A 14,500-nucleotide genomic window follows, 5' to 3' on the forward strand; every position below is an offset into this window, starting at 1 on the left:
TTACACCATCCTTCAGATTAGAAAGAGTCCAGATACATCCCTAATAGACACGATCTTCCAGATACCCCCACAACCTGGAGTCACTTGGATTTAGGTCAGGGGATTTCCAGATCTTGAAATCATCTAGAGATGATGTGGGCATTACCAAAAGTTCCTTGAAGCAAATATTTCAAGTGGAAAACAATATGTGGTGTCACCCATCTTGCATGAAAAGGTGTGATGTGGTTTGGACACAATTGCACTTTTGTAAAGCTGGAATCGCATGTCACAGAAGGAGGTCCTTATAGCGTGCAGATGTTACTGTACACCTAACAGGATTGTGAGGTGTCATCTTCTCGAAGAAAGATGAACTGATGGTGAAGGAGCTTGTGAAACCTCACCACACAGTCACATGAGCTGAGTGCAGTGGATGTTTGAGCACAATGTGCGGCAGTGTGCAACAGTTCTGTGCATTCACAGTACCATGCAGAGTAAAATGTGCCTCGTTCATCCAAAGGATATTCTCCAGCCACATGTCATCCATTTCCATGCAGTGCAAAAAATGAAGGCAAAGTCATGGTGTTGAAGGCTATCTTGGGGCTTCATTTGGTGGACATTCTCAATCTTGTAGGGATTTGGTTGTGAAATACACTGCAAAATCTTCTAAACTGTTGACTAGGGGCGAGACAATTCCTGTGACACAGCTCAAGCAGTGGCTCCAGAATTTGAAGAATGTGCTGCACAGTCAGCCATAGCTACAGCAACTTAATCAACTGCCATGGGAACAGTGTACCTCCCTCTCTCTGATGCAACCCAATTCATGTGTTTCTTCAAATGTCTTTATCATTCAGAATTCATACATTTCTTAGGAGTGCTTAAAAGTACTTAATTTTTATATTGTGCATAAAAGTTGTTATAAGTGCTTCTTTTGCCCTTTTTTTAAATTATGGTTCTCATAAGTCCTTATTTTTGTCTTTGCAACATTCAAACTTAAAAACTGTTTAACTTCTTGCAGTTAAAGAAGACAAAAAAAGACTGCATGTATTGGTTGAATGCCAAAGCAGTGTGTTTAGCCAACTGTGGCCGTGACAAGATGAGTATAAACAATGGCTAGTGTCATTGAAAGACATTCACAAAGGGAAGAGTAAGATCTGTATAAAAGACATTGATATAGTTGCACCCACTGTGTAGGAATAGCGAACAAAACGTCCTCAGTTCTGGGTTTGGAACCCACCGCCACTTAAATTTTAATTAATAATCATAACTAGCAGCCAAAGACTTTCAGCATAAGAAGTCACTCTCCTTCTGCCAGTGGCCTTATCAAAGTGGGCAGAGGAGCGGACAGAGTTTCATGCCACTCTCTTGTTCTTGGGGTGGGAAACTGCTCCTAAACGGAGGAGCATTAGCAGTGATCAACAGCATGAGGATGCAGAAGACAATGGAATCCCCTGCCTTAAAGACACACAATGTGTATCCATAGGGCATGTGACCTGCGCTAGAAAAAGTGTCATAATGATCTCTCCATTGGCAGAAGATTCCAAAATAGTGCCCCATTTGTATCTCTGGGAGGGGAATGTCAATGGGAGGTGACCATGAGAAAAACATTGAATAAACAATGAAAGGATAACTTTCTACAAACCAGAGCATGGAATGTCACAGGCTTGAACATGGTAGGGAAGCTAGAATATCTGAAAAGGAAAATGCAAAACTGGATGATTGACTGATCTGGCCTTGTAACACTAACCAAAACGGCCTTGCTGTGCTGGTATTGCAAACAGCTGAAAGCAAGGGGAAACTACAGCCGTAATTTTCCCTGAGGGCATGCAACTTTACTGTATGGTTAAATGATGATGGCATCCTCTTGGGTAAAATATTCTGGAGGTAAAACAGTCCCCCATTCGGATCTCCGGGCGAGGACTACTCAGGAGGACGTCATTATCAGGAGAAAGAAAGGTGTTCTACAGATTGGAGTGTGGAATGTCAGATCCCTTAATCTGGCAGGTAGGTTAGAAAATTTAAAAAGGGAAACGGATAGGTTAAAGTTGGATATAGTGGGAATTAGTGAAGTTCAGTGGCAGGAGGAACAAGACTTCTGGTCAGGTGAATACAGGGTTATAAATATAAAATCAAATAGGGGTAAAGCAGGAGTAGGTTTAATAATGAGCAGGAAAATAGGAATGCAGGTAAGCTACTACAAACAGCATTGTGAATACATTATTGTGGCCAAGATAGATACTAAGCCCATGCCTACCACAGTAGAACAAGTTTACACGCCAACTAGCTCCACAAATGACGAAGAGATTGATGAAATGTATGATGAGATAGAAGAAATTATTCAGATAGTGAAGGGAGATGAAAATTTAATAGTCATGGGTGACTGGAAAAGAATTTTGCACAGAGCATAACTTAATCATAGCTAACACTTGGTTCAAGAATCATAAAAGAAGGTTGTATACATGGAAGAATCCTGGAGACACTAAAAAGTTTCAGATAGATTATATAATGGTAAGACAGAGATTTAGATACCAGGTTTTAAATTGTAGGACATTTCCAGGGGCAGATGTGGATTCTGACCACAATCTATTGGTTATGAACTGTAGAATAAAACTGAAGAAACTGCAAAAAGGTGGGAATTTGAGGAGATGGGACCTGGATAAACTGAAAGAACTAGAGGTTGTAAAGAGCTTCAGGGAGAGCATTAGGGAACAATTGACAGGAGTGGGGAAAGAAATACAGTAGAAGAAGAATGGATAGCTTTGAGAGATGAAATACTGAAGGTAGCAGAGGATCAAGTAGATAAAAAGACAAGGGCTGATAGAAATCCTTGGGTAACAGAAGAGATATTGAATTTAATTGATGAAAGGAGAAAATATAAAAATGCAGTCAATGAAGGAGGCAAAAAGGAATATAAACGTCTCAAAAATGAGATCGACAGGAAGTGCAAAATGGCTAAGCAGGTATGGCTAGAGGACAAATGTAAGGATGTAGAAGCACATATCACTAGGGGTAAGATAGGTACTGCCTACAGGAAAATTAAAGAGACCTTTGGAGAATAGAGAACCACTAGCATGAATATCAAGAGCTCAGATGGAAACCCAGTTCTAAGCAAAGAAGGGAAAGCAGAAAGGTGGAAGGAGTATATAGATGGTCTATACAAGGGCAACATACTTGAGGACAATATTATGGAAATGAAAGAGGATGTAGATGAAGATGAAATAGGAGATATGATACTGTGTGAAGAGGTTGACAGAGCACTGAAAGACCTAAGTAGAAATAAGGCCCCGGGAGTAGACAACATACCATTAGGAACTACTGACAGCCTTGGGAGAGCCGGGCCTAACAAAACTCTACCATCTAGTGAGCAAGATGTATGAGACAGGTGAAATACCCTCAGACTTCAAGAAGAATATAATAATTCCAATCCCAAAGAAAGCAGGTGTTGACAGATGTGAAAATTACTGAACAATCAGTTTAATAAGCCACAGCTGCAAAATACTAACACGAATTCTTTACAGACAAATGGAAAAACTGGTAGAAGCCGACTTTGTGGAAGATCAGTTTGGATTCCATAGAAATGTTGGAACACGTGAGGCAATACTGACTCTATGACTTATCTTATAAAATAGATTGAGAAAAGGCAAACCTATGTTTCTAGCATTTGTAGACTTAAAGAAAGCTTTTGACAATGTTGACTGGAATACTCTCTTTCAAATGCTGAAGGTGGCAGGGGTAAAATACAGGGAGCGAAAGGCTATTTACAATTTGTACAGAAACCAGATGGCAGTTATAAGAGTCGAGGAGCATGAAAGGGAAGCAGTGGTTGGGAAAGGAGTGAGACAGTGTTGTGGCCTATCCCCAATGTTATTCATACAGTATATTGAGCAAGCAGTAAAGGAAACAAAAGAAAAATTCGGAGTAGGGATTAAAATCCATGGAGAAGAAATAAAAACTTTGAGGTTTGCCGATGACATTGTAATTCTGTCAGAGACAGCAAAGGACCTGGAAGAGCAGCTGAACGGAATGGACAGTGTCTTGAAAGGAGCATATAAGATGAACATCAACAAAAGCAAAATGAGGATAATGGAATGTAGTCGAATTAAATTGGGAATTAGATAAGGAAATGAGATGCTTAAAGTAGTAAATGAGTTTTGCTATTTGGGGAGCAAAATAACTGATGATGGTTGAAGTAGAGAGGATATAAAATGTAGACTGGCAATGGCAAGGAAAGCGTTCCTGAAGAAGAGAAATTTGCTAACATCGAGTATAGATTTAAGTGTCAGGAAGTTGTTTCTGAAAGTATTTGTATGGAGTGTAGCCATGTATGGAAGTGAAACATGGATGATAAATAGTTTAGACAAGACAGAGAATAGAAGCTTTCGAAATGTGGTGCTACAGAAGAATGCTGAAGATTAGATGGGTAGATCACATAACTAATGAGGAGGTATTGAATAGAATTGGAGAGATGAGAAATTTGTGGCACAACTTGACTAGAAGAAGGGATCAGTTGGTAGAGCATATTCTGAGGCATCAAGGGATCACCAATTTAGTATTGGAGGGCACCGTGGAGGGTAAAAATCGTAGAGGGAGACCAAGAGATGAATACACTAAGCAGATTCAGAAGGATGTAGGTTGCAGTAGGTACTAGGAGATGAAGAAGCTTGCACAGGATAGAGTAGCATGGAGAGCTGCATAAACCAGTCTCAGGACTGAAGACCACAACATCATGAGGTCAACATACCGATCTCCCAGTTGTCAGCTTTGTTGACCTTGGAGTAGCGACTTCTTAATCACATACCTCTTCAGTTATCACGTTGTTCTGCCACTGCACCAACATCCAGTGCCAATGGTCACATGCCCTCTCAGTTGTAGTTGCCCTTGTTGGGATGTTAACATTGGAAATGCATGGGTTGTCGGTTGCAGAGGCCCATCATTAGGAGTGTTCAGTGCACTGTGTGTTCAGACACACTTGCACTCGGCCGTGCATTCAAGTCTCATGTTAGTTCTGCCACAGTTCACAATCTGTCCTGTTTTACCAGTCTGCCCAGCCTAAGATGTCCGACATCTGTAATGAGGGGTGGTCACCTGAACCCATAATGTCTGGACATGGTTTCACCTTGGTTTTTCCACATGTTGGAGGCACTCAACACAGCACTCCTCAAACATCTGACGTGTGTTGGAACATCCAGATGAGCTGTTCACACACTTAGCAGGGGGTCAATTCATTTCCAAACTTGATCTTTCTGAAGTATATTACCAGTTACCCTCGAATGAAGAATCCAAATGTATCATGGTTCTTAATACGCCTTTCAGCTTATATCAATACCAGTGGTCAATGTTTGGTTTGGCAAGTGCTCCACAATTTCTCAGTGTTATCTTTAACAGATCATGTCACTATTCCTCACTGTTTCAACTACCCAAATGACATTGTTGTTACTGGACATACTACTAGAGACCACATGCACAATATTCAGTCCCTGTTCCAGAAACTCCGGGCTGTGGGTCTGCTTTGCAGAAGTCTAAATTTTTTCACCCATCTCTTGAGTATCACCATACCACATCAGAACATCCAACCCCCAGCGAGTCTCATCAGGGCCATTACAGACCTGCCAAATCACTTGTCATTGCAAGACTGCAGGCTTTCTTGGGTAAAATTGCCCATTACTAACAAATCATTCCTGGAGCGTACAACATCACACACCCTCTCTACCTCCTTCTCCGCAAGGGTGCTTCCTTTCTCTGGTCTTCAGTGTGCAACCAACCCTTCTCCACACTGATGGGCTGCCTAAGGTCAGCACCATGTGCAGCAACTTTTGATCCCAATAACCCATTGGTTTTCATTAAGAACCCTTTGCAATATAGTGTGAGGGCAGTACTCACCCATCAAAATGCAAATGGTTCAAATGGCTCTGAGCACTATGGGACTTAACTTCTGAGGTCATCAGTCCCCTTGAACTTAGAACTAATTAAACTTAACTAACCTAAGGACATCACACACATCCATGCCCAAGGCAGGTTTCGAACCTGCAACCGTAGTGGCCACTGTAGATTTCATGGTTGTACACTGACCAATTTGCTTGTGAAGGCGATAATTTTTTGCTGAAGAAAGCTAGATGTCATCAGTCATGTTGTACCTTGTTGTAACACAGCTCTAATGGCAGCTGATGACACACACTCCATAACTGTGAGAGGTGCATCAGTAAGAGTATGAACTAATAGTGCAGCCTCTGCAGTAGTACTTTTGACTAAGGCTTCTTTTCATCAGTCCACTATAGTGTGTCTCCAGGTTCAGGTGACCCTTAAGCATTTCACTGAGAGGGGCTGTCAAAAATGCTCTGCACACAATAAAAGTTTGTCATGAAACTGTGCAATCTTTGTATTTTAGTGGGCTGGGGAAACAAAAGTAGTTTCCACTCTGTTTTTGGGTGGCAGGTTTCCTTGCACATTATGAGGTACATTAAGAATTTTACCTCCATTGCTCTGAATACACATATTTGTGGGTTAACCACTAAATCATTTTCTCCTAGTCTAATGAACATTTGCTGTACATGTGATAGCTACTGTGTCTTGCTGAACAACATTACAAGTAGATGTAACAGATAAGTCTCTTGTTACTTCATTCATGAAGTGCTGGAAAGTCAGAGTGTGATTGCACTGTCTGAATGGCATTCACACAAATTCATAGTGTCTAAATAGAATGCAAACAGTTGTTTAGAGTATATCTTCTGTTGCAGTTGGTGTATGATAAAAAGTATGGATGAGGTAATCGAGAAAACAATCCTATCATGAATGTGCATAGCAAAGTCTTCAAAATGTGGCATGAGATAATGATCAGGTATCATTATGGTGCTAAGCTGACAGTCGTTGCTATGAGGGTGCCACCTGATACTCTTTTTAGGGACAATATGGAATGGAGAGACCCAGGAAGTATCTGAAGGGGATATAGATCCCTTTTACTAACATGAAGGAGAACTCTTACTTTGTGGTTTTTAATTTTTCTGGATGCAGATGACAAGGCCATTTGTGTACTATTAGGGTGACAGCTGTAAAGCTCCTCCTACTCTGTTACTTATTAATTTTGCAGCAATTGGATTCAAGATTTAGGGTATCACAAAGGCAACATGTCATCACTAAATAAACCTGATCATGTCAGTAATATGAACACATGCAATTTTTTTTTAATTTAAACAAATGAGGGAATGTCACTTTGATGTGATAACAGTACAAATCAAATAACTTCATTTTATTGTCCTTGAGGTATGTAACACATTTCCCTAACAATGCCTTGGCTCATCCACTCTTGTATCAACAGTTAAGCTCACTTCATATTCTTGCTGAAGTAAGCATCTCTACATCGCATTTATACATTAGTCAAATAGGTAGTGAGTGTTCAATGTTTATGGAAGCTGTTGTAATTTTAAAGTCTGCAACCTGTATTGAAACATGGATGAGGATAGGTGGATGAATTATAACACACACATTGTCACTGTTAATATATGTATTGCAGATAAACACATTCATCATATTATTGTCGTTACACAGAGATGTTTTTTGACACAACCTACTCAGCTGATGCCATAGAGCACTTAAAGAAAAGAGAAAGTGAACCTGAAAGTCTCCTGGTTTCTGAGTGCTCAGAAATAAATGTTGAATTCAAATGATGGTCATCACATTAACTAAACTGGATTGTAACACTTCTCTTCAGTGGACATAATAAGAGAATAACTTAAGTCTCATTCTGCTAAATTTCGGTACTGAACAGAAGAACAAATGTGACAAAGGTTAACTGTCAGATAATTAATAGGAAATAATCCTTATTTTAATGCTGGAATGTCTCTGAACCTCTCAGAATTAACACTGCTGAGACATTTAGTTAAAATGTCCATTGCATTGTAAGAAAACCATCCAAGACAGCGTGCCTGACTTTATTATATCACCCTGAAATGTTTGGTCCTTTCTCATGCACTCTCTTTCTTAGTAATCTCAGTGTCATCTGTGTTATCAGCATGGACATGCAGGGGCAGTCTAAAAAATTCAGAACACTTCATCTCATTTAGAAAATCTAAAATCACTCCACCTCCTTACATGTCTCAAACGTGACAATGTATTCAGCTTCTACTGCGGAGGTTGTTACAGTGGATCACTTATTACTTATTATTTAAGGATCTACGGATATTCACAGTAGCTTCTCAGTATATATACTCTCTTATGAAATTTGTTATTAACAACCAAACCCAATTCAAAAGTAATAGCAGTGTGCATAACTACAATACTAGGAGAAAGGACGATCTTCACTATTCAAGATTAAATCTAACTTTGGCACAGAAAGGGGTGAATTATACTGGCACTAAAGTCTTTGGTCACTTACCAAATAGTATACTGGCACTAAAGTCTTTGGTCACTTACCAAATAGTATCAAAAGTCTGACAGATAACCAACAAGTATTTAAGAAGAAATTAAAAGAATTTCTGAATGACAACTCCTTCTACTCCATAGAGGAATTTTTAGATATAAATTAAGAAAAAAAAATATTAAAAAAATAAAAAAATAAAAATAAAAAAAATAAAAATAAAAAAACACAAAAAAAAGTAGTTATATTAACTTAAGTATGTTGTTAAATTAACCTAATTATGTCATGTATTGGAAAATTCGACTCGTTCCACATCATTACGAAATATCGTATTCATGATCCATGGAACTAGTATTAATCTAATCTAATCTAATCTAATCTAATCTAATCACAGCTTATTGCTGCTCCAGCTAACAAAACTGTGTACCCTTTTACAGATTTAGTATCAGCTATGTCATTTGCCCAGACAGCATCATTGCATTGCACTAGTATCAGAACAATTTTCCAGATGTAACAGGCCAACATCAGAGCTGCCCCCAAAAGATGTTAGCAAAACCTCCTTGGAATAGTAGACACCTCACAATGAATGTAAATGTTTGATTCAGGTGCTTGACTTTTCCATTGGATGGCAGAGAGTAAACTGTGCTTTTCCAGTGTAATATGCACTCTTCTATGAACGACCCTTCAAATTTGCTGAGGATGTACTCATCCCACTGTACAATTGAAACTTTGCAGTTTCCTCCCTGTCTCACACTCTTGCACATTCTTTAAATTCTGCGAACGACTCCAAATACATCACTTTTCTACTTCAGCACTTTCACTACTGTACTAAATACCTTGAGTGATTATCCAGATACCCTGTTATATAAAAGATACCAACTATTTCCTCCACCGACTCTCCACAGTTCCTGTCCCTTTACCACACTCTACCCTGCTTGTAACTATTGATGCAACCTCCCTTTGCACTAACATCCCTAATGTCCATGGCCTTACTGCTACTGAACACTACCTTTCCTAAGCCCAACAGATTCCAGACAAACAACTCCTTCCTAGTCACCATGGCCAACTATATCCTCACCCACAATTACTTCTCATTTGAAGGCATTACCTACAAACAAATCTGGATTAGGCTATGGGCACCTGCATGGTGTCATCCTATGCCAACCTATTCATGGGCCATCTAGAGGAATCCTCCCTAAACACCCAGAATCCTAAATCTCTCACCTGGTTAAAATACTTTTATGACATCTTTACGATCTGGATCAAGGCTGAGGGCACCCTACCCACCTTCCTCCAGAACCTCAACAGCTTCTTCTCGATTCTTTTCATCTGGTCCTACTCGACCCAACAAGACACCTTCCTAGATGTCTACCTCCACTTAAGAGATGGCTATGTCCACATCACTGTCCATATCAAACCTACTAATCACCAGCAGTACCTCCACTTTAACAGCTGAAACCCATTCCATACCAAGAAATTCCTTCCACACAGCCTAGCCACCCGTGGGCATCGCATCAGCAGTGATGATCAGTCCCTCTCAAATGTACCAAGGGTCTCACTGAGGCCTTTACAGATCAAAATTATCCTCCCAACCTTGTACACAAACAAATCTCCTGTGCCTTATCTTTCCAGTCACGCACCACCTTCCAAAGTTTCACCATCTGGACACAGAGGAGCATTCCTGTCATAACTCAGTACCACCCAGGACTGGAGCAACTGAATTACATTCTCCGCCAGGGTTCTGACTACTTCTCATCGTGCCTTGAAATGAGAAATGTCTCACCCACTATCCTTCCAACCCCTCCCACAGTGGTATTCTGCCGCCCACCAAACCTACACAATATACTCGTCCACCCCTACACAACCCTGCTCCCAACCCCTTCCCTCATGACTCATATCGCTGTAATAGTCCTACATTCAAGACCTGTCCAGTACATCCTCCCACTACCATCTACTCCAGTCCTGTCACAGACATCACATATCCCATCAAAGACAGGGCTACCTGTGAAAGCAGTAATGTGATCTACAAGCTAAGCTGCAACCACTGTGCTACATTATATGGGGGTATGACAACCAACAAACTGTCTGTCCACATGAATGGCCACCAACAGACTGTGACCAAGAAACAAGTGGACCGGCCTGTTGCTGAGCACCCACTCAACATGACATTCTTCATTTCAAAGACCGCTCCACAGGCTGTGCCATATTGATCCTTCCCACCAACAGCAGCTTTTCTGTATCGCGCAAGTGGGAACTCTCCCTGCAATAAGTTCCTGTAATGCTCCTGATCTCAACCTTCATTAGTCATTGTCCTTACCCATCTAGCACCTTCCCTGCTCTCACTCCAACACCACACCGCCCTGTATTCCACCAACAAACCCACTCTTTTTACTTCTCTCCTTCCTGCTACCCCCCAACCTCTAAATCTCTCCCACCCTTCTCATCTAACCTCTCGACTGCACCTAGCTGCCCTAACCTCTCCCCACATCGTCCCAGCAGGCTCCCTAGTGGCACATATATGTATATATATAATAGAGAGAAACATTCCACGTGGGAAAATTATATCTAAAAACAAAGATCCTGTAACTTACCAAACGAAAGCGTTGGTACGTTGATAGAAACAATAACAAACACAAACACACACACAAATTTCAAGCTTTCGCAACCCACAGTTGCTTCATCAGGAAAGAGGGAAGGAGAGAGAAAGACAAAAGGATGTGGGTTTTAAGGGAGAGGGTAAGGAGTCATTCCAATCCCGGGAGCGGAAAGACTTAGCTTGCGGAGAAAAAGGGACAGATATACACTCGCACACACACACATATCCATCCGCACATACACAGACACAAGCAGACATTTGTAAAGGCAAAGAGTTTGGGCAGAGATGTCAGTCAAGGCGGATATACAGAGGCAAAGATGTTGTTGAAAGACAGGTGAGGTATGAGCGGCGGCAACTTGAAATTAGCGGAGGTTGAGGCCTGGCGGATAACGAGAAGAGAGGATATATTGAAGGGCAAGTTCCCATCTCTGGAAATCTGATAGGTTGGTGTCAGTGGGAAGTATCCAGATAACCCGGACAGTGTAACACTGTGCCAAGATGTGCTGGCCGTGCACCAAGGCATGCTTAGCCACAGGGTGATTCTCATTACCAACAAACACTGTCTGCCTGTGTCCGTTCATGCAAATGGACAGTTTGTTGCTGGTCATTCCCACACAGAAAGCTTCACAGTCTAGGCAGGTCAGTTGGTAAACCACGTGGGTGCTGTCACACGTGGCTCTGCCTTTGATCGTGTACACCTCCCAGGTTACAGGACTGGAGTAGGTGGTGGTGGGAGGGTGCATGGGACAGGTTTTACACCGGGGGCAGTTACAAGGGTAGGAGCCAGGGGGTAGGGAAGGTGGTTTGGGGATTTCTTAGGGATGAACCAAGAGGTTACAAAGGTTAGGTGGACGGCGGAAAGACACTCTTGGTGGAGTGGGGAGGATTTTGTGAAGGATGGATCTCATTTCAGGGCAGGATTTGAGGAAGTCGTATCCCTGCTGGAGAGCCACATTCAGACTCTGATCCAGTCCCGGAAAGTATCCTGTCACATGTGGGGCACTTTTGGGATTCTTCTGTGGGAGGTTCTGGGTTTGGGGGGATGAGAAAGTGGCTCTGGTTATTTGCTTCTGTACCAGGTCGGGAGGGTAGTTGCGGGATGCGAAAGCTGTTTTCAGATTGCTGGTGTAATGGGTCAGGGATTCGGGACTGGAGCAGATTCGTTTGCCATGAAGACCTAGGCTGTAGGGAAGGCACCGCTTGATATGGAATGGGTGGCAGCTGTCATAATGGAGGTACTGTTGCTTGTTGGTGGGTTTGATGTGGACGGATGTGTGAAGCTGGCCATTGGACAGATGGAGGACAACTTCGAGGAAAGTGGCATGGGATTTGGAGTAGGACCAGGTGAATCTGATGGAACCAAAGGAGTAGAGGTTGGAGAGGAAATTCTGGAGTTCTTCCTCACTGTGAGTACAGATCATGAAGATGTCATCAATAAATCCGTACCAAACTTTGGGTTGGCAGGCCTGGGTAACCAAGAAGGCTTCCTCTAAGTGACCCATAAATAGGTTGGCGTACAAGGTGGCCATCCTGGTACCCATGGCTGTTCCCTTTAATTGTTGGTATGTCTGGCCTTCAAAAGTGAAAAAGTTGTGAGTTAGGATGAAGCTGGCTGAGGTAATGAGGAAAGAGGTTTTAGGTAGGATGGCAGGTGATCAGCATGAAAGGAAGTGCTCCATCGCAGCGAGGCCCTAGCCGTGCGGGATATTTGTTTATAAGGGAGTAGCATCAATGGTTACAAGGATGGTTTCCAGGGTTAACAGATTCAGTAAGGATTCCAGGTGTTCGAGAAAGTGGTTGGTGTCTTTGATGAAGGATGGGAGACTGCATGTAATGGGTTGAAGGTGTTGATCTACGTAGGCAGAGATACGTTCTGTGGGGGTTTGGTAACCAGCTACAATGGGGCGGCTGGGATGATTGGTTTTGTGAATTTTAAGAAGTAGGTAGAAGATGGCGGTGCAGGGTGTCATTGGGGTCAGGAGGCTGATAGAGTCAGGTGAAAGGTTTTGTAGAAGGCCTAAGGTTCTGAGGATTCCTTGAAGCTCCACCTGGACATCAGGAATGGGATTACCTTGGCAAACTTTGTATGTAGTGTTGTCTGAAAGCTGACGCAGTCCCTCAGCCACATACTCCCGATGATCAAGTACTACGATCGTGGAACCCTTGTCCGCTGGAAGAATGACAATGGATCGATCAGCCTTCAGATCACGGATAGCCTGGCTTCAGCTGTGGTGATATTGGGATAGGATTAAGGTTTTTCAAGAAGGATTGGGAGGCAAGGCTGGAAGTGAGAAATTCCTGGAACGTTTGGAGGGGGTGGTTTTGAGGAAGAGGAGGTGGGTCCCGCTGTGACGGAAGACCAAACTGTTCCAGGCAGGGTTCAATTTGGATAGTGTCTTGGGGAGTTGGATCATTAGGAGTAGGATCAGGGTTATTTTTCTTCGTGGCAAAGTGATATTTCCAGCAGGGAGTACGAGTGTAGGAGAGTAAATCTTTGATGAGGGCTGTTTGGTTGAATGTGGGAGTAGGGCAGAAGGTGAGGCCTTTGGATAGGACAGAGGTTTCGGATTGGGAGAGAGGTTTGGAGGAAAGGTTAACCACTGAATTGGGGTGTTGTGGTTGCAGATTGTGTTGATTAGAATTTTGAGGTTTTGGGGGGAGTGGAGCTGGGAGTGGGAGATTAAGTAGATGGGATAGACTGGAGTTGTGTGCAATGAGAGGAGGTTGAGGTTTGCTGGAAAGGTTGTGGAGGGTGACTGAGTTGCCTTTCCGGAGGTGGGAGACCAGGAGAATGGGTAGTTTTTTGAGGTGGAGGGTGGCATGCTGTTCTAATTTGCGGTTGGCCTGTAGGAGGATGCTCTTACCAGCCGGTGTGGATGTGGGAGAGGAAAGATTGAGGACTTTTATTAAGGACAGGAGTTGATGGGTGTGTTCATTGGCTGAGTGGATGCATAGGCAAAGGATTAGGCGGGTGAGGGCTATGGATTGTTCAGTTTGGAACTGGTATAGGGACTGATGGAAAGACGGGTTACAGCCAGAGATAGGAACTTTAAGTGTGAGGCCTTTGGGGTAATGCCAAATGTCAGACAAGCCTGAGTAAACAAAATAAGGGAGCGTAATCTGGCTAGGGCAAAGGCATGTTTGCAGAGGGAATGTAAAAAAACTTAATGGGGTCGTTGTGGGGATGTTGTGAGGATGACATGGTATTAGAATGTGGAAAGTGTGGTGTCACCGCCAGACACCACACTTGCTAGGTGGTAGCATTTCAATCGGCCGCAGTCCGTTAGTATACGTCGGACCCGCGTGTCGCCACTATCAGTGATTGCAGACCGAGTGCCGCCACACGGCAGGTCTAGAGAGACTTCCTAGCACTCGCCCCAGTTGTACAGCCGACTTTGCTAGCGATGGTTCACTGACAAATTACGCTCTCATTTGCCGAGACGATAGTTAGCATAGTCTTCAGCTACGTCATTTGCTACGACCTAGCAAGGCGCCATTACCAGTTACTATTGATGCTGTAAAACATGTACTGTCAAGAGCGATGTTCACCAATTATGGATTAAAGTTAAGTATTCCAG

Source organism: Schistocerca americana, chromosome 3 (genome assembly GCF_021461395.2).
Source record: "Schistocerca americana isolate TAMUIC-IGC-003095 chromosome 3, iqSchAmer2.1, whole genome shotgun sequence".
In the NCBI taxonomy this organism is placed as follows: Eukaryota; Metazoa; Arthropoda; class Insecta; order Orthoptera; family Acrididae; genus Schistocerca; species Schistocerca americana.